Source organism: Aegilops tauschii, chromosome 3 (assembly GCF_002575655.3).
Source record: "Aegilops tauschii subsp. strangulata cultivar AL8/78 chromosome 3, Aet v6.0, whole genome shotgun sequence".
Classification (NCBI taxonomy): Eukaryota; Viridiplantae; Streptophyta; class Magnoliopsida; order Poales; family Poaceae; genus Aegilops; species Aegilops tauschii.
Window position 1 is genome coordinate 448820563 of NC_053037.3, and position 22491 is coordinate 448843053.

Genomic DNA, 22491 nt, shown 5'->3' on the forward strand with positions numbered 1-22491 from the left:
GATTCTTGCTAGTTTTTGAGGGAAAAGAGAGAGGAGATCTAGATCCACATTTCCACCAATCACTTTCTCCTCTTTGTGAGGGGAACCCCTTGGATCTAGATCTTGGAGTTCTTGGTGTTCTCCTTCTTGTTCTTCCTCTCATTTTCCTCCCTAGCATTAGTTGCTTCGGTGGGATTTGAGAGAGAAGGACTTGGGCACTCCGTGTGCCCTTGCCATTGCATTTGGTGCATCGGTTTGAGTTCTCCACGGTGATACGTGGAAGTTACAAGTTGAGAAGCTTATTACTCTTGGGTGCTTGGTGCCCTTGAGCTTGTTCCTCTTGGGTGCTTGGGCGCCCTAGACGGTTGGTGGTGTTCGGAGCTCAATCATTGTGGTGTAAAGCTCCGGGCAAGCGTCAGGGTCTCCAATTAGGTTGTGGAGATCGCCCCGAGCAATTTGACGGGTTCCGGTGACCGCCCTCAAGGGTTGCCAAAGTGTACGGGTTCGGTGACCGCCCCCAAGGGTTGCCATTTGTACGGGTTCGGTGACTGCCCTCAAGGGTCCCTTAGTGGAATCACGGCATCTTGCATTGTGCGAGGGCGTGAGGAGATTACGGTGGCCCTAGTGGCTTCTTGGGGAGCATTGTGCCTCCACACCGCTCCAAACGGAGATTAGCATCCGCAAGGGTGTGAACTTCGGGATACATCGTCGTCTCCGCGTGCCTCGGTTATCTCTTACCCAAACCCTTTACTTATGCACTTTACTTTGTGATAGCCATATTGTTTCTTGTCATATATCTTGCTATCACTTAGTTATTTATCTTGCTTAGCATAAGTTGTTGGTGCACATAGGTGAGCCTAGTTGTTGTAGGTTTTGTGCTTGTCAAATTAACCGCTAGGTTTATTCCGCATTTGTTCAAGCCTAAACCGTAATTATTTTAAAGCGCCTATTCACCCCCCTCTAGGCGACATCCACGATCTTTCAACCTATCCCTGCGTTAGATTACCCCTGGCACCGCGTATTGCCTTGTTATATTTTGTGTGATGCTTTGTTTGCTCCGTATTTACTGTTTCTTCCCCCTCTTCTTCTCCGGTAGACCCCGAGACCGACGCCGCTGCTACCCAGTACGACTACGGTGTTGACGACCCCTCCTACTTGCCAGAACAACCAGGCAAGCCCCCCCCCTTGATCACCATATATCGCCTATTCTTCTCTCTACTGCTTGCATTAGAGTAGTGTAGCATGTTACTGCTATCGGTTAATCCTATTCTGCTGCATAGCCTGTCATTGTTGCTACAGTTGTTACCCTTACCTGCAATCCTAAATGCTTAGTATAGGATGCTAGTGTTCCATCAGTGGCCCTACACTCTTATCCGTCTGCCATGCTATACTACTGGGCCGTGATCACTCGGGAGGTGATCATGGGCATATGCTATATACTTTATATTGTTACATTACTTATGATACTGTTCGGAGATGGGGGCTGAAGGGGCAGGTGGCTCCATCCCGGTAGAGGTGGGCCTGGGTTCCCGACGGCCCTCGACTGTTACTTTGAGGCGGAGCGACAGGGCAGGTTGAGACCACCTAGGACAGAGGTGGGCCTGGCCCTGGTCGGCGTCCGCGGTTACTTCAAAATAACATGCTTAACGAGTTCTTGGTATTTGATCTGAGTCTGGCCATTTGGTCTATACGCACTAACCAACTACGCGGGAACAGTTATGGGCACTCGACGTCGTGGTATCAGCCGAAGCCTTCGTGGCGTCAGCGACTGAGCGATGCGCGCCGGATTGGACTAGAACGCCTGCTAGGCTAGGTCTGCTTCTGGCCGCCCACGCAACGTGCAGGTGTGCAATGGGCGATGGGCCCAGACTCCTGCGCCATAGGATTTAGACCGGCGTGCTGACCTCTCTGTTGTGCCTAGGTAGGGTTGCGACGTGTTGATCTTCCAAGGCCGGGCATGACCCAGGAAAGTGTGTCCGGCCAAATGGGATCGAGCGTGTTGGGTTATGTGGTGCACCCCTGCAGGGAAGTTTATCTATTCGAATAGCCGTGTCCCTCGGTAAAAGGACGACCCGGAGTTGTACCTTGACCTTATGACAACTAGAACCGGATACTTAATAAAACACACCCTTCCAAGTGCCAGATATAACCCAGTGATCGCTCTCTAACAGGGCGACGAGGAGGGGATCGCCGGGTAGGATTATGCTATGCGATGCTACTTGGTGAACTTACCATCTACTCTCTTCTACATGCTGCAAGATGGAGGTGGCCAGAAGCGTAGTCTTCGACAGGATTAGCTATCCCCCTCTTATTCTGGCATTCTGCAGTTCGGTCCACCGATATGGCCCTTTACACATATACCCATGCATATGTAGTGTAGCTCCTTGCTTGCGAGTACTTTGGATGAGTGCTCACGGTTGCTTTTCTCCCTCTTTCCCCCTTTCCATTCTACCTGGTTCTCGCAACCAGATGTTGGAGCCCAGGAGCCAGACGGTACCGTCGACGACGACTCCTACTACACCGGAGGTGCCTACTACTACGTGGAGGCCGCTGACGACAACCAGGAGTAGTTTAGGAGGATCCCAGGCAGGAAGCCTGCGCCTCTTTCGATCTGTATCCTAGTTTGTGCTTGCCTTCTTAAGGCAAACTTGTTTAACGTATGTCTGTACTCAGATATTGTTGCTTCCGCTGATTCGTCTATGATCAAGCAATTGTATTCGAGCCCTCAAGGCCCCTGGCTTGTATTATGATGCTTGTATGACTTATTTATGTTTTTGGAGTTGTGTTGTGATATCTTCCCGTGAGTCCCTGATCTTGATCGTACACGTTTGCGTGCATGATTAGTGTACGATTGAATCAGGGGCGTCACAAGTTGGTATCAGAGCCGACTGCCTGTAGGAATCCCCCTTCCACACTCCTTGGCCGAAGTCGAGTCTAGACATTGCAAAACTTTTACTAACATGGTTGTGTGGCTTACGGGCCCACGTCGCCATTGGGTGGTATTAGGATCTTTTACTCATCGGTCTATACTCTGGGACTCTGATCTCTCTTCTATTCGAGTTAAATGATTTTGCTAACTCTAACTCTAGGTTCTCGTAATTATTTATTTCCGGAGAGCCCCTCACTCTAGATGATTGATGGCTGCACTAGAAGATTCCGAAGTTACTCTCCGATGTTTCCTCCATACTTTGTGCCATCGCTTTTGCAATTCCATTCCAATGATAAACCCCAATGGATAACCAAGTACACTTGCCATTCTTACAATCATTCCCCGTTGATCTTGTTATTACAAGATAACCCGAAATTCTCTCTAATGTTCTGAGAATACTTGGTGCCTACTGCCTTGCTGTTCTTTGCCACATGAATACCCCTACGGATAATTTCTCGCACTTACCGAGTATCTACTCATCCCTAGTTGATTCATGTATGTCACCAATCTTCGAAATACCATTCGATCTTCCGAAAATCCTCAGCAGCCTATTGCTCTTGAAATTCTTGTTTGCTTACATTATGGTTAATCCCATAAGTCTAGTAATCTTATTAGCATCCTTTGTCACTATCATCTTGAGTCCGTGGATTCAATATGCTGCGGATGCTTGCAATCCTCAGGATTTATCCTTCTGGCTCAGACATCGTTTTAAACATGAGCTGGTTCTCGACCAATCGGATTGCCATCGATTGTACCCCTAAGTCTACGCAACTTATCCATCCCTAATCAGAGCGTTTGCTTCTGATCCCTTGATCGGAAATCATAATTCTTTTGCATTTGAGCTTTGAATTAGTTAGTTGTTTCTATAGTCTGATATCCTTGCATTTGTTTTTCTCTGGTTGAGTACCGATGTTTACATCAGATCCCTTGAGGACCATCAGATCCTTTGGTGGATTATTATCCGACTGTTCTTGCATATTCTCATAACATGGAGTTCCTTCCCTGATGCATAATGCTATTGGTAAATCCTATTCTTTGATTTTGTCCAACCATGCTCTACTTTTGAGCTGGTAATATTTATTATTGAAGCTTGTGGCATATGTTCCTAAGATGCCCCAATGGGTTGAACCAATGCCTTCACTATTCTGAGTGAACCCGAAAGATTTCACGGGTCATACTTATCTGGTATTGCACCAGGTAAAACTTTCAACAACTAATGTCATTTTCAAAAAAAGAGAGAGGTGAATGGAAGGTTATACACTGAAGAAGTGGGAGTCGAGCTTGAACTTTGTGTTCATGCCCATGGACACGATGTAGATCTTGTCATGGAAGCTTCTCGTAACAATAATTATCCCCTTGATATAATTTCATCTTATATCTGGGATTTGGTCTTTTGCAATCGTGGTTTTCGACCATAGTGTTCTTCTTTGATCCCATTTCTCGGACAAGTTTAAGCACTTGTCTTCTACAAAGCAATACCCTATTCCAACCTCTACTTTGATCTGTCGTCAAGTATTACCCCCTGTTATCTCGAGATTATCATGGAACTGCATAACTTCTTATGATTTCTTCATCAAGTACTACATTCTCACTGATTCCAATTTTTCACGGGCTCTGAGTTATTAAACTCCCAAAGACACTGATAACTGAACCGAGTCCGCACTATGGTTCAACAACTGTTAGTAATCTTCTTTACCTACGAGTTTGTACTCGATCACGTCATTCCTAGCCTGTTCGGCTACATCATTACCGTGCTAATTTTAATTATGCTACTTGGTCCTTCTTCCCGGAGCACAAATTTTGACGGTGAGCTAATCTTACGTCAATCTCCCTTGTCATATCTTTTCTCCTTGAATAGCTAACTTGATTTCGAGTTTGTGTCGTACCCATGGTTCCAGTAACCTTTTGCTTCACCATTCCCTTGGTGTGATGTCGTCGCCGATCGATTACATCTTCTTGAAACCTCTAGATAAATGTGTCGTGATCATCGTCAACATTTTAACTTCTTCTGAGATGTACCTTGAGTTCCTTGCTATCCAGCATTTGTTCTTCTTTACCTTGGAGTATTACCATCTTTTATGTCAAGAATGTCGTGAGAATTTCACCACCTCTTAAGAATTCTTGATATAGGTGATCCTTCTTGCCACATCCGTTCATTCCTTGGTCCCCGTGTTGTTTCTAACCTAACCGAAAATTGAACTATGCTGTGCGACTTCAAAACTTCTAGCAACCCTATTGCTTTGAAGTTAATGGTCGATATTTCATTGTTAGACCATTGGTTATCGAATCACCATTCTAACATTGATCATGCTACCTAAGCCCATATTTTGTGTGCACCTTTCAACCAATGTTTAACTGCGTATGTTTTCCTTGAGCATACCTCATTATACCATTTGATCTGACAAATATTATCTCCTTGTTCACATAATTGTGGAAATCCATCTTGTTGGAATTCCCGATAAATTGTCGCTGAGTCCATCAGCCACATCCTCGTCTTCTCCTTGGTCTCTTAATTCGGAACTTGCTTCCATAGTCCATTTCCTGAGAATCTTGCAATACCATCTCATCAAATTAAGTTGCGCCTTTTTCTTCTCATGCATCCTAAGTCTGAGGTATCCTGACGCCAATCGAATCTGAACCTCGGTCAGATATGATGGTTGGAACACATTTCCAGGAGTTATAACATCTTTACGTGACCGGGTAAGGTGATGTCATGCCTAGCACACCTGGCCGGAGCACCTAGTGTTATAGTTTCCTTTTTAACAAGGTTAACCATTCTTCGATGAGGAAATTGTAAGACTTATTCTATAAGTTGTTCCTGATGGATCCTTTGTGTATCTAAGGTCTGACCTTTGCTTGAAGACCCTGTCAATGCTATCTCGAAGCATGTCTGTGGTACTCCGATCTTCAATAAGAACATTTGAAGCAATGCTATCTTTTCTTTATCAATTATCCAAAACACCGTTGTATGGGTATTGTCATCAAATTCCTCTTCCCTTACCTAAATGGTTTCTAGTTTCTATCATGTTGTGTATATCTTGCTCTGCTTGTCCTTGGGAAGGGTATACCCCTGGTATATGTGTCAAACACATTTTCCTTTCCATTGTTCTGTTTGGTCTGATGATCATATTTTCCTTTCCATTGATTTGTTTAACCTTCCTTGTGATCTATAGGATCTAAGCAGTAATATTCTTCTGCTTATCTAAACACCTTGGTGTACAACCGTGTCAGTAAGACCCTGTTGCATTTGTCGATAGCATTCCGGTAACCACCGGTGGACGAGAACTTTGCCTATTGGTCCGCCTCGTTCAACGAGCAGGAAAATGGTTCTCTTCGTCCCTCGCCCTTGGTATCGATGTTGTTGCCGACATAACTAACAGGCTACCCTCTGGCATGCCTTGCTATCGTGACCGTGCAAGATGTCAGCCCCCTTTCTACTTTAAACCACATGGTGGGCCCATAACCCACAGTTCCACAGGATCGAAACCTGACTCTCCTGCACACACCCCGGTTTCCCAAGTTATTCCTCGCGTGTGGCCTCGTATGTAATTCACGGGCCACCTTCCTAGTGATCTATTCTGGTAACAGACGCAATACTTAATCTCGTTGCTCTGGACCCCTATCGCACTTTGTTTCAGACATGGAACTATTGCCTATCCGTTTGAAACTTCTCATGGTACCTTCTTACTTTGCTCTTGATATCTTCTTAAGTTTCAATTCGAGAGATACCTATGCTTCTTCCCCTGAGTTAACCGTCCGATGCTCAATTTTGTTAGAATTCGTCCTTATAGAGTTTTCCCCTCTTATCCTTTCGTAAGTACGATGAAGATCCCGAAGGAAGAACGATAACTTCATCTTGATGCATTGATGCATAGGAATGGAGACATCAATGCTATGGATCGACCTCTTCAAGAAGAGCAACCAAGACCGATAAGATTCGTTAGAATTTCGTAACCAGACCTTTTCCCCCGTTTTCCACCTCTTAAATCTCGGGACGAGATTTCTTGTAGTGGAGGAGAATTGTGACGCCCGGATAATTAAGCTACAGTGAACCTCTACTAATGATGCCACGTCACTTCAGTTACTGTTGCTAATCTCGCGTTAGTTCAAAACCGATTCAAAATCCAAATTAAAAAAAAGTCAAAGAATTAAAGTTTTCAATTGTCAAATAGAAAATGTTCAAATTGTAGCAAATAAATCATAGATGATTATGGTGGTGAAACCACATTGTTGTGAAATGTTTGAATACTCCGAATTAAATAGAATAGAAGCCAAAACCAATAATTAGATGCCCTTTATAAAATATAACATATTAAACTAATTAAGTTTGGTGCCCAAGATATAGTGGCAGTAGAATAAGTAGTAATACTATTTTTAGGAACTAAGATCATAATTATAAAAAAACTAAAATAAAGAGAAACTAAAAGTAAAACGGTAAAAGAAAAATTAAGAAAAACAAAATACAAAAAAAAGAGAACACCCCCCTCGCTGGGCCACGGCCCAGATGGCCTCGGGGCCAATCGGGCCGGCCCCGCCGCACCTCTCCTGGCCTATATGGCCCCTCCCTCGTGACCTAACCCCCGAACGCCCCACTCCCCTCATGATCCGACCCCCCTCGTCTCCCTCACCCGCCGCCACCACACAACACTCATACACACACACACGCACGCATCGTGCCGGGGAGAGGAGCTCCCCGCGCCCGATCCCCTCGCGTGCATCGGTGCCCCGCCTCCCTCCGTCACCGGCGACCGCCAGCAGGCCGCCGCCCCGCGCCGCCGCCGCCAACGGCCCCATGTTGGCTGCAGCTTCATCACCGGCGCCAACCCTGCCGCATGCCCCCTGCCGCCCGGAGCCGCTCCACCAACGCTCGTCGCCGACCACCGCCCCGTCGCCGGATCTCCTCCCCATCGCCCGGTCGTCCCCGTCCACCTCCTCGACCCCCGCTGCCCGAACCCCTGCAGCACCCCTGTGAGCCGCCGCCTCCCCTCCTCACTCCCTCTCTCTCCCGTCGTTGAGCCCCCGCTTGCGGCCGCGGTCACCCCATCCACGGCTGCGCTCCGTCCGTGCCCCGCACACCCTGGCCTCCTCCCCGCATGGCCCGACGATGCTCGCCGCCGCCCGCGACTGCGCCCGCTTCCACCAGCAGCCACTCCGTGCTCGCGCGCGACGCCGCTGGGCGCTGGAGCTCGTCCCACGCGCGTGCTCCACCGCGCTGCCCGCCTAGCCTCGCCGCGCCGCTGCTTTGGCCACGGCCACAGCCGCCGTGCGCCCAATCGGGCCACGCCCGTAACCGCCACCCTGCACCCGCTTTGGCCCAGTGCCAATGACACATGGGGCCCAGCCCCTGGAACGTTTAATAAAAAAGAATTTTAAAAATAAATAAATAAATAAGTAAATAAAAATGTTAACTAATTAAGTAATCAATTAACTAAATTAATTAATCTTGTTTAACTAAACTAAAAACATTAGTTACCTAATTAACTAATTAAACTGATTAATAGGTTAATTAGATTATTGTACCTATGATATGCGGGACCCACACGTCAGCGACCCAGTCAACACCTCTGTTGACTGCTGACGTCGTGCTGATGTCATGATGACGTCAGCATGCACTATTCTGCATAATGTTGATTTAAAATAATTAAGTAAATTCTAAAAATGATTAAATCTTTTAAAATTAATATAAGATAAACCGTAGCTCGGATGGAAAAACTTTGTACATGAAAGTTGCTCAGAACGACGAGGCGAATCCGATTACACAGCTCGTTCGTCCGCCACACACCCCTAGCATATTGAACACGCAACTTTCCCCCTCCGTTTCATCTGTCCGAAAACGCGAGACACTGGGGATACTTTCCCGGATGTTTCCCCCCTTCGCCGGTATCACCTATCCCCGCGTTAGATTACCCCTGGCACCGCGTATTGCCTTGTTATATTTTGTGTGATGCTTTGTTTGCTCCGTATTTACTGTTTCTTCCCCCTCTTCTTCTCCGGTAGACCCTGAGACCGACGCCGCTGCTACCCAGTACGACTACGGTGTTGACGACCCGGCCTACTTGCCAGAACAACTAGGCAAGCCCCCCCTTGATCACCAGATATCGCCTATTCTTCTCTCTACTACTTGCATTAGATTAGTGTAGCATGTTACTGCTATCGGTTAATCCTATTCTGCTGCATAGCATGTCATTGTTGCTACAGTTGTTACCCTTACCTGCAATCCTAAATGCTTAGTATAGGATGCTAGTGTTCCATCAGTGGCCCTACACTCTTGTCCGTCTGCCATGCTATACTACTGGGCCGTGATCACTCGGGAGGTGATCACGGGCATATGCTATATACTTTATACTATTACATTACTTATGATACTGTTCGAAGATGGGGGCTGAAGGGGCAGGTGGCTCCATCCCGGTAGAGGTGGGCCTGGGTTCCCGACGGCCCCCGACTGTTACTTTGAGGCGGAGCGACAGGGCAGGTTGAGACCACCTAGGAGAGAGGTGGGCCTGGCCCTGGTCGGCGTCCGCGGTTACTTCAAAATAACACCTTAACGAGTTCTTGGTATTTGATCTGAGTCTGGCCATTTGGTCTATACGCACTAACCAACTACGCGGGAACAGTTATGGGCACTCGACGTCGTGGTATCAGCCGAAGCCTTCGTGATGTCAGCGACTGAGCGGCGCGCGCCGGATTGGACTTGAACGCCTGCTAGGTTAGGTCTGCTTCCGGCCGCCCACGCAACATGCAGGTGTGCAATGGGCGATGGGCCCAGACCCCTGCGCCATAGGATTTAGACCGGGGTGCTGACCTCTCTATTGTGCCTAGGTGGGGCTGCGACGTGTTGATCTTCCGAGGCCGGGCACAACCCAGGAAAGTGTGCCCGGCCGAATGGGATCGAGCGTGTTGGGTTATGTGGTGCACCCCTGAAGGGAAGTTTATCTATTCGAATAGCCGTGTCCCTCGGTAAAAGGACGACCCGGAGTTGTACCTTGACCTTATGACAACTAGAACCGGATACTTAATAAAACACACCCTTCCAAGTGCCAGATATAACCCGGTGATTGCTCTCTAACAGGGTGACAAGGAGGGGATCGCCGGGTAGGATTATGCTATGCGATGCTACTTGGTGAACTTACCATCTACTCTCTTCTACATGCTGCAAGATGGAGGTGGCCAGAAGTGTAGTCTTCGACAGGATTAGCTATCCCCCTCTTATTCTGGCATTCTGCAGTTCAGTCCACCGATATGGCCCTTTACACATATACCCATGCATATGTAGTGTAGCTCCTTGCTTGCGAGTACTTTGGATGAGTACTCACGGTTGCTTCTCTCCCTCTTTTCCCCCTTTCCATTCTACCTGGTTGTTGCAACCAGATGCTGGAGCCCAGGAGCCAGACGGTACCATCGACGACGACTCCTACTACACCGGAGGTGCCTACTACTATGTGGAGGCCGCTGACGACGACCAGGAGTAGTTTACGAGGATCCCAGGCAAGAGGCCTGCGCCTCTTTCGATCTGTATCCAGTTTGTGCTAGCCTTCTTAAGGCAAACTTGTTTAACGTATGTCTGTACTCAGATATTGTTGCTTCCGCTGACTCATCTATGATCGAGCAATTGTATTCGAGCCCTCGAGGCCCCTGGCTTGTATTATGATGCTTGTATGACTTATTTATGTTTTTAGAGTTGTGTTGTGATATCTTCCCGTGAGTCCCTAATCTTGATCGTACACGTTTGCGTGCATGTTTAGTGTACGATTGAATCGGGGGCGTCACAAGTTGGTATCAGAGCCGACTGCCTGTAGGAATCCCCCTTCCACACTCCTTGGCCGAAGTCGAGTCTAGACATTGCAAAACTTTTACTAACATTGCTGTGTGGCTTACGGGCCCATGTCGCCATTGGGTGGTATTAGGATCTTTTACTCCTCGATCTATACTCTGGGACTCTGATCTCTCTTCTATTCGGGTTAAATGATTTTGCTAACTCTAACTCTAGGTTCTCGTAATTACTTCTTTCCGGAGAGCCCCTCACTCTAGATGATTGCCGGCTACACTAGAAGATTCTGAAGTTACCCTCCCATGTTTCCTCGATACTTTGTGCCATCGCTTTTGCAATTCCATTCCATCGATAAACCCCAATGGATAACCAAGTACACTTGCCATTCTTAGAATCATTCCCCATTGATCTTGTTATTATAAGATAACCCGAAATTCTCTCTAATGTTCTGAGAATACTTGGTGCCTACTGCCTTGTTGTTCTTTGCCACATGAATACCCCTACGGATAATTTCTCGCACTTACCGAGTATCTACTCATCCCTAGTTGATTCATGTATGTCACCAATCTTCGAAATACCATTCGAACTTCCGAAAATCCTCAGTAGCCTATTGCTCTTGAAATTCTTGTTTGCTTACATTATGGTTAATCCCATAAGTCTAGTAATCTTATTAGCATCCTTTGTCACTATCATCTTGAGTCCGTCGATTCAATATGCTGCGGATGCTTGCAATCCTCAGGATTTATCCTTCCGGCTCAGACATCGTTTTAAACATGAGCTGGTTCTCGACCAATCGGATTGCCATCGATTGTACCCCTAAGTCTACGCAACTTATCCACCCCTAATCAGAGCGTTTGCTTCTGATCCCTTGATCGGAAATCATAATTCTTTTGCATTTGAGCTTTGAATTAGTTAGTTGTTTCTATAGTCTGATATCCTTGCATTGTTTTTTTCTCTGGTTGAGTACCGATGTTTACATCAGATCCCTTGAGGACCATCAGATCCTTTGGTGGATTATTATCCGACTGTTCTTGCATATTCTCATAACATGGAGTTCCTTCCCTTATACATAATGCTATTGGTAAATCCTATTCTTTGATTTTGTCCAACCATGCTCTACTTCCGAGCTGGTAATATTTATTATTGAAGCTTGTGGCATATGTTCCTAAGATGCCCCGATGTGTTGAACCAATGCCTTCACTATTCTGTGTGAACCCGAAAGATTTCACGGGTCATACTTATCTGGTATTGCACCAGGTAAAACTTTCAACAACTAATGTCATTTTCAAAAAAAAGAGGTGAATGGAAGGTTATACATTGAAGAAGTGGGAGTCGACCTTGAACTTTGTGTTCATGCCCATGGACACGATGTAGATCTTGTCATGGAAGCTTCTCGTAACAATAATTATCCCCTTGATATAATTTCATCTTATATCTGGGATTTGGTCTTTTGCAATCGTGGTTTTCGACCATAGTGTTCTTCTTTGATCCCATTTCTCGGACAAGTTTAAGCACTTGTCTTCTACAAAGCAATACCCTATTCCAACCTCTACTTTGATCTGTCGTCGAGTATTGCCCCCTGGTATCTCGAGATTATCATGGAACTGCATAACTTCTTATGATTTCTTCATCAAGTACTACATTCTCACTAATTCCAATTTTTCACGGGCTCTGAGTTATTAAACTCCCAAAGACACTGATAACTGAACCGAGTCCGCACTACGGTTCAACAACTTTTAGTAATCTTCTTTACCTACGAGTTTGTACTCGATCACATCATTCCTAGCCTGTTCGGCTACATCATTACCGTGATAATTTTAATTGTGCTACTTGGTCCTTCTTCCCGGAGCACAAATTTTGACGGTGAGCTAATCTTACGTCAATCTCCCTTGTCATATCTTTTCTCCTTGAATAGCTAACTTGATTTCGAGTTTGTGTCGTACCAATGGTTCCAGTAACCTTTTGCTTCACCATTCCCTTGGTGTGATGTCGTCGCCGATCGATTACATCTTCTTGAAACCTCTAGATAAATGTGTCGTGATCATCGTCAACATTTTAACTTCTTCTGAGATGTACCTTGAGTTCCTTGCTATCCAGCATTTGTTCTTCTTTACCTTGGAGTATTACCATCTTTTATGTCAAGAATGTCGTGAGAATTTCACCACCTCTTAAGAATTCTTGATATAGGTGATCCTTCTTGCCACATCCGTTCATTCCTTGGTCCCCGTGTTGTTTCTAACCTAACCGAAAATTGAACTATGCTGTGCGACTTCAAAACTTCTAGCAACCCTATTGCTTTGAAGTTAATGGTTGATATTTCATTCTTAGACCATTGGTTATCGAATCACCATTCTAACATTGATCATGCTACCTAAGCCCATATTTTGTGTGCACCTTTCAACCAATGTTTAATTGCGTATGTTTTCCTCGAGCATACCTCATTATACCATTTGATCTGACAAATATTATCTCCTTGTTCACATAATTGTGGAAATCCATCTTGTTGGAATTCCCGATAAATTGTCACTGAGTCCATCATCCACATCCTCGTCTTCTCCTTGGTCTCTTAATTCGGAACTTTCTTCCATAGTTCATTTCCCGAGAATCTTGCAATACCATCTCATCAAATTAAGTTGCGCCTTTTTCTTCTCAGGCATCCTAAGTCTGAGGTATCCTGACGCCAATCGAATCTGAACCTCGGTCAGATATGATGGTTGGAACACATTTCCAGGAGTTATAACATCTTTACGTGACCGGGTAAGGTGATGTCATGCCTAGCACACCTGGCCGGAGCACCTAGTGTTATAGTTTCCTTTTTAACAAGGTTAACCATTCTTCCATGAGGAAATTGTAAGACTTATTCTATAAGTTGTTCCTGATGGATCCTTTGTGTATCCAAGGTCTGACCTTTGCTTGAAGACCCTGTCAATGCTATCTCGAAGCATGTCTGTGGTACTCCGATCTTCAATAAGAACATTTGAAGCAATGCTATCTTTTCTAGGCGAGTAGACGCGGCGGCGAGCAGTCGCATAGGAGACGCTCCCCAAAAACTTTTTTGGCAAATTTCTCTCAGACTCCCTGTCTAGTATTCAGCAGCTAGATGACCCTTAAGCGTGTGACCCTATAGGTTCGGTGAAGCATAGACATGACCGGAACACTTTCCGATCAATGATCAACATCGGAGCCGTGGACACCCATATTGACCCCTATACCCACACGAATGAATATTCAAGTGAACCTCCAGTTGCCGTGTGCTATTCCGGTTGCTTCGCGATATGTTACAAAGACCCGAGGTAAGATTTACTTGCATCCCCGTGGATCAACAACTTGTCCACTATGCTAGTTACCTCGTTACTGGTTTTGTTCTCTTTTCTCGTTTCCGTGTTCCGGCATCTCTGTGATCAAATCACACTGTGTCTGGCCAGACGATGATGGATACCGTAACACCGAGAGGGCCCGAGAATATCTCTCCCTAGTCGGAGGAGCAAATCCCAATCTTGAGCTATCAAGTTACTTGACATACTTTTCCATGAACCCGTAAGCCGCCGTAATAGCCACCCATTTACGGATGACGTTTAACAAACCCCAAAGTTCATGAAGCAAGCATGAAGAAACTCGATACTCTCATGGTCTAAGGAATCATGCAAACGTTAACCATCTCTGTGTTATGTACCATTAACTTGTGACGAATGAATCTCATAGCATAACAATAATCCGGGTCGATTCAACACAAATGTTCTCTTAACATTGTGCCCTCAAAGTTGCTGGCATAGACATGCCCATGATCAGGAAAACAGAACCATCATGCAACACTTGAGCTAGTCTTAGAGGCCAGACTAGGAATACTTCTTACCGTTTATTATTCCACACGTGCATATGAGTCTTCCTCCGAGCATCGTGGATATTGCAGACTCGAGAATCATTGCAGTTATAGCATGGAACATAAACATAATTGTGAACTCGGAGATTAATAATATCATTTATTATTGCCTCTAGGGCATATCTCCTACAGACTCCCACTTGCACTAGAGTCAATAATCTAGTTAATGCTAATGCACTTTACACCTATGGCATACTGGTGTAAAAAATGCTTCGCATGTGGTATAGCCTGATGTCCATCGGATCTGATAACTTCAGCTCCGTGTGTATCTCTGCATATCCTCGCATTTTCACGCTTTGACAAAATTCATATTTTGTGTGGACTTGGCTTTGTATATATGTGAATCATTGGTCGAAACCTGATTCCGCAGACTGAGTTATGGAGCAACTATCTGCAATAGTGTCCCATTGACCAAAGCCTTCTTGGAACCATACTAAGTTCATGAATGAACTATATGATTCAACATCTTTGTCTTTGTTGCTTCTAAAGCGGCAACATACTTCGCCTCTGTTATAGAATTCGCCACAGTAACTTGTTTGGAACAATTTCCAACTAACTGCACCACCATATTGTGTGTTACACAAAAACCTCAATTTAACTCGAAAATCGCATGGAGAAATGATGAAGATGTATTGATGTAACCTTTTACAACGAACTCTTCATGATCTCCACTTGCGAGAAAACATGTCATCAGTGCTACTTTAGTACTCAATGATCCTTTTTCACTTTTGTCCCATGATCAGTACTTTTGATCACTTTGGTATCTATACTCGCAACAACTTGGGAGTATTGGACATATCTGGTTGTTTTACATACCATGGAATACATGATTAATCCAAACACATGAGTGTGTGGAATCTCCATCATGTATTTTGCTCATCAGTGTTTTGGGACACTGATTCTTGCAAAAACTCTTTCCATGTGACTTCGGCAAGAATCACTCCTTGTCGTTCTTAGTGCTAAACAGTTTAGCATCTTGTCAGTATGTATTTTTGCTCAGCCCTATTAGGTAAATCTATCTACATAGATCATTATGCCTAATATCAAGGCTATTTAGCCCAAGAGCTTCATCGGAAAACTATTTTCAAATGAAGTCCTAATTCGTGTCAAGAAATTTATTTCCAATTAACAATGTGTCAAGCACACAAGGTTTTCAGAAATATTATTATGCTCCCACTTACTTTCTTGAATCCACAAGCATCTTTGTTATCCATTGATGAAGTAAAACCCCTTTGACCATTCATCAAAACCGAAGATTCCAACTCCATTTTGCTCTCTTCTGTCCATTGCTGGAACTCTGAAGTTTGCATACTTACTAGCATCCTCTGGACCGACAAAATACTTTGGATTGTATCTCATACAAGTCCTAGGTTGTATTTCCATTTCATGGAAATTCTTTTGTCATCCATGTTTCATATCTCACGTTTTGAAATAAACCGACTTTAAGCATTGCTATGGTGAGACAATCTCATTGTAGTCAACTCCTTGAACTTGTTATTGCAACAAGTCGAGCTTAATGGATAAAACATTTTATCCATATCAGTTTATAGTCCCATTACAATCCGTTAGACTCCAAGTCTTTCGGAGGGTTTATCAAGATTTAAATCTTGAATCATTTATGGAAACTATCTCGGATTATATTGGCATTTAGCCAATTCCGGAGTCAGGGCCCATCAACGCTTCCTTGTGTATCATAGGTATACTGTTGTCTAACAACAATATCTCGTTTGCACACCTGAGAGGTTTGCACGAGCTTTGCCTATGTTGTTCAGCTGCAAGTTCGACCGAAGTCCATACATCTAATGTAGAGGCTTCCGTATCAGTCGCAGTAGGAAACTCTGGAATCACTTCCAAGGTTCCTTTTCTTTGACCTAATGACGAAGATACTTGTTATCTCGTCGAGTTGCACTGTCCTCCCACTTACCCTTTTGCAAGAACTATTCTCTTTAAAAGCATACCATTTTGTGGCAAAAATCCTTTGCCTCGGTATAGTGGTGGGGGAATACCCAATGACTTGGCATAACTTACAAAGTAGCACCTGTCTGATTTGGAATAGGTTTGTAACCTTTTACACAAGCCCCATATTCCAAATGTTAAGAAAAGATATAACATGGTTGGGCGTACCATACCATGCGTCATTTCAACAGACCTGATGGAGCTCTTTTCAGTGTAAAAGCCGCAGTCTCTAAAGCATTACTCTTTAAAAGTGATAATGGCAAATTTATTTATGTCATCTTTGATCTTACCATGTCATAAATAGTTTGATTACATCTTCACAGACATTCCACTCATAGTGGTGTTCCGGGAGGTGTAAGTTATGAAACTCTTTTCACAACTCATCAGGCATTCGCTAAACTTGTAACTCATATATTCCTTTCTGCAATCAAATTGTAGAAACATAATTTCCTTGTTACAATAACTTCTACTTCATTTTTGAAAACCTTTCGAATGATTTCAAAAGATCCAGACTTATGTCTCATCAAGCAAATATCCATATATCTACTTGAGTCATTTCTGAAGATATATAAATCCACTACTTGAAACAACATTTATTGAACTACATACATCAAAATGTATGATCACCAATAAGTTTGTCGCTCGTTCCTTATGGCCTGTGAACGGTATTTCAGTCACTTCACTTTTCGGAGGAAAGTTGCAAGTGTCAGATGATTCAAAATCAAACGACTTCAAAATCCATCATAATGGAATTTTTCCATGCGGGTTTCTCCAATGTGACCAAACGCAGTGCCACACATGTGTGGTATTCTCATAGTCTTGCAACATTTAGCGTCAGTGTTATGGATGTATCATTTTACCATCAATATTCATAACATACATCCCATCTTGGATGGAAGCATGGCCCTTCATGTTATTCATAATACTGAACAACAATTGTTCTTTTATGAACAACCCTTTTGCAATAAACATTGTGCAATGGGGTAGAGTGTAAGAAACTCTAAAATGAATTATGAAAGTAAACACAGAGGTAATATATCAATATCCTTATTCATAACATACATCTCATTCATAATGAAAGTATGGCCCTTAATGTTTATTCATAATACTGAACATCAAAAGTTCTCTTATGAACAACCTTCTTGCAAGATACCTTATGCAAAGGGCTAGAGAGTGCGAAACTCTAAAATGAATTATGAAAGAAAATACATAGGTAATACACCGATGGAAGGTATAGTAACTTTTACTATGTTCCCAGCACGTATTAAAACCTCATTCCTGGCTAGTCTTTTTAGGCCATAGTAGCTCTTACATTGATTCGCAACAGAATGCAATCGAGCGGGTATCTTTGTGATTAACTCACAATACCCAAGAATTAGTTATTAACATGTTTAACCATAATTCCCAAGAACTATTTCTTTGACCAGCCTTCTATACATCAAAAACTTGTATGACATTCATACATGAGCTGGATATTCCAGTCATCTTTCTTTCTGCCTTTATACTTCTAACAGTTTAATTTTTAGTATTTCTCCTACTCGCAAAAGAAGCACCCAACTTAAGAGTGGTGTTAGCCCCGGACTTCCTAGGCGTGTAAGTCATACTAACACCCTTTGGACACTTCCTTTCTCTTTAAGTTGTTGTTTTATTCATCTTTCATCATATGACATGCGTTCTTTTGGATCCCTCTCTTATCAGTCAAATGCCCAGTAACACTTTACTAATCCTTTGCAAACAAACATTGCTTTGTTTGTATCTGAAAAAAAAAATCAGTTCCATGAATATCACATAACTATCCCAAACTTTTGAAGTTCGAGTTTCATGGAAGCAAACATATTGCACTTGACCGCAACGGAATTCTAGCTTTTGGACGAAGGACGAGAGTCTCATCATCCATTGCATTTAGCGGGAGTATACGGAAAGCATGCGATAGGACAAAGTCCTTCTCGGCACTTTTGAGGACAATCCTCACATTACGTTACCAACCGTAAAGTTTTAACCAGATATTTAACAGCTATTCAATTTTATCAGGGAAGGTGGAAACGCGAGCCATTGTTCTACAACTATTTTGCAAGAAACACTTAGACAGTGTTCATAATTAATTGCACTGAGAATTAAACATGTTAATTCAACAGTGCGCTCCCACTCAAATCTATATCTCTCATAATTAATTTTGAGTGATACAAGATCCAGACTTCAATTCATCGCCATAGAATCATCATCTCATAACGGGAATTTTAATCGGTAGGCCAACTTGCCGATCACATCTCTATGTGACTCTTGCTCATCTTTCGATGCGTGTGTCCCGAGCTCAGGATGATCCTGCCATGAACGTCAAGACAACCAAGTGATCTTGCTGCGAGGTCTGACCTCACCCGCCTCACACTTCTCTAAAATGTTCGTACCCATGCATCCATGACGCACCCCGAAAAGATAGGTGCCATGACGGTGCTACACTTGGGAGAACACTAACTACTTGATATTTTAGTGAAGGATCACCCTAAAAAAAGCGACTACCGCGCAATCAAAAAGGGTGCATCAAAGGGATAAACATCTCAGGCAATTCGTAATAGCATGATATGGTATAGCCCTTTATGACGGAGAAGTCTTTCATTCCTTCGTCTTCGGCATTCGCGTCAGTGTTCACCTTCACGAAGATTGCCACCACCTTGTCGATGCACCAGATAATATCTCTATCTGCATAGCTGATAAAATAAATGCATTACTTAAGGTTGACACGCAGGTCATTAAAGTGCAATCATATGGCTCCAGCCATCATGCCGAATCATGACAGGCAGGTCATGTTAATTACATCATATAGTCATCTCATACATAATCAAATTGAATATGAGCATTGCTATACCACATCACATGCACATGCAAAACCAAGTTAGACGTTTCTAATCGGTTCATGCAAAAACTTGTTTTTCGTGGCTTCTAAGGTTTCGACTTAAACCGCAGCTACCAACGTTTTATCATCAAGTATGATTATTCAAGTTCCTAGATTAACATCTCGGGGTGTATGAAACACGAGATAATTAAATCTCGAGCCCCATACTAAACTCCGTCATACGCATGACCCCCGTGCAGATCATATCTGCAATGCCCTTTTATCTGCGAATTTCATCTTTCTTCTGACTACGGCAGAACCCAAAGAACTGATAGCACTTCCATGATCAATCAGGATCATGGATTGCCAGAACTTTGTCAAATTCCACCATGCTGTCTCGAGATTGAGCAAACGCAAATTCTAGGGAAGCAACAGGAACATCGGGTAACATATTTCATCTGTCACCCGCATAAATAATTTTCAGCAATAGATCTCATCTACTCCAAAATTATATTATGCAATACCCATACATCTCCATGTAGTCTAGATCGTAACCTGCATCTACGCATAACACGGCTCTTGATGCCACTGTAGGGTAACGCAGCAGAAAACAAAAAATTTCCGACCTACGCACCAGCCCAAGACCACTATGGAGACTACATACATGGTTTGATCTTTTTCGTTACCGACTCGTAGCGCAGCAGAAGTAGAGTCGATGACAAACGGCGGTGCAGATCCCCGCAGCTAGGATTTATAACCTCCCAACCGCGAGGATGTATACCCTCATCCGCCCCACGGACAGCCCTCCGGGAGGCGGTCGGACAGTCCCTCGGACTGTGTCGCGGACAACCCTTCAGGAGGACCCTCAAAACTCGGACGGTCACTCGGACAACCCTTCGGGAAGACTCACAGAACTCGGACCGTCACTTGGACAGCCCTTCGGGAGGCACTCTCAAAACAGCCCCTCGGGCAAAAGGATCGAAACTACGACCTCTCTACGGGGTTGCACACATACGGTGTCATCTATCCGGCACAGCTTCACCGTCCAGAACTAGTTCCCACCGGAACCCAGACAGCCTTTCGGCTCTACGAAACTATTTCGCTAGGAGGGAGAGAGAAGCCAGATCATGCATGGCACTTGTATGTGAGGAAGAGTGTGTCTTTAGGCAGCCCCCTCCACCCCTATTTATAGGCCAAGCCCAAGGGTGGCTTCTCCAAGAAGCCAAGGGGATAATACCAAAAGGCCCTCAAGGTGGCTTCTCCAAGAAGCCAAGCAAAAAGCACTTTCACTATTCACGACGACATTTTTCAGCGTCCGTTCGAACTGAAAATATTTATGTGGGCTTAGAACATTTCCAGTACCCACTAAAATAATTTTCAACGCGTTCCGAAACAATTTCGGTTTAGTGATTTTCATCTGCGAAAAGCAAACGAGAATGCGTTTTCACTATTCATGAAGACAATTTTTCGCGTCCATTAAATCCGGAAATATTTCTGTGGGTCTTAGAATAATTCCTATACCCACTAAAATGATTTTGGATTCGTTCTGAAACAATTTCAGATTAGTGAATTTCATCTGCAAAAAACAACCAAAGCGGTACCGACAGCTCCGAAACATTTTCGGTTTTTATCCCCAAAAATTCCTAGAAGTTTCCAGAATAATTCTGGCACCCTCCAAGAATTATCAGGCGTGTCCCGAAACCAATTTGACTTAATGGTATATCCCGAAACAACTTTTCGGTGTTACGAAACTATTTCGGTATTCTCTCTCCGAAACTCTTCCATTGTCTCTGAAACTTTTTCGGCAAATTTCTCTCAGACTCCCTGTCTAGTATTCAGCAGATAGATGACCCTTAAGCGTGTGACCCTATAGGTTCGGTGAAGCATAGACATGACCGGAACACTTTCCGATCAATGATCAACATCGGAGCCGTGGACACCCATATTGACCCCTATACCCACACGAATGAATATTCGAGTGAACCTCCAGTTGCCGTGTGCTATTCCGGTTGCTTCGCGATATGTTACAAAGACCCGAGGTAAGATTTACTTGCATCCCCGTGGATCAACAACTTGTCCACTATGCTAGTTACCTCATTACTGGTTTTGTTCTCTTTTCTCGTTTCCATGTTCCGGCATCCCTGTGACCAAATCACACTGTGTCTGGCCACACGATGATGGATACCGTAACACCGAGAGGGCCCGAGAATATCTCTCCATAGTCGGAGGAGCAAATCCCAATCTTGAGCTATCAAGTTACTTGACATACTTTTCCATGAACCCGTAAGCCACCGTAATAGCCACCCATTTACGGATGACGTTTAACAAACCCCAAAGTTCATGAAGCAAGCATGAAGAAACTCGATACTCTCATGGTCTAAGGAATCATGCAAACGTTAACCATCTCTGTGTTATGTACCATTAACTTGTGACGAATGAATCTCATAGCATAACATCAATCCGGGTCGATTCAACACAAATGTTCTCTTAACATTGTGCCCTCAAAGTTGCTGGCATAAACATGCCCATGATCAGGAAAACAGAACCACCATGCAACACTTGAGCTAGTCTTAGAGGCCAGACTAGGAATACTTCTTACCGTTTATTATTCCACACGTGCATATGAGTCTTCCTCCGAGCCTCGTGGATATTGCAGACTCGAGAATCATTGCAGTTATAGCATGGAACATAAACATAATTGTGAACTCGGAGATAAATAATATCATTTATTATTGCCTCTAGGGCATATCTCCTACACCAGCTAGCCTCCAGGCTACAAACTTGTTCCATCAACTGAGTACATTTAAGAAATGGAGATATTAGGAATCTACACTCGGTCTCACTTGTGCTCCTCAGCCACCCGAATGTGATATTTCTGATATTGCTTGAACTGAGCTATGTTCTTTGGGGCACATTACTAGTTGGTGGAGTGTGGAAAGAAGTGATCGAAGAAGAGTTGTTGTCCACAAATTCAAGCATGAAAGAAACCTAGAGGTGGCAATGAGCTTTGCTCACAATGCGCCTCCGAGGGATGTAGGAGGAAGAAGACTTCCACACCCCCAAAATTTGGGTTAATTTTTAATTTTTGTAAGGGTTTATACTACTTAATATCTGGCTTTTGGCCTTTAAAAACATTATTCTCTAACCGA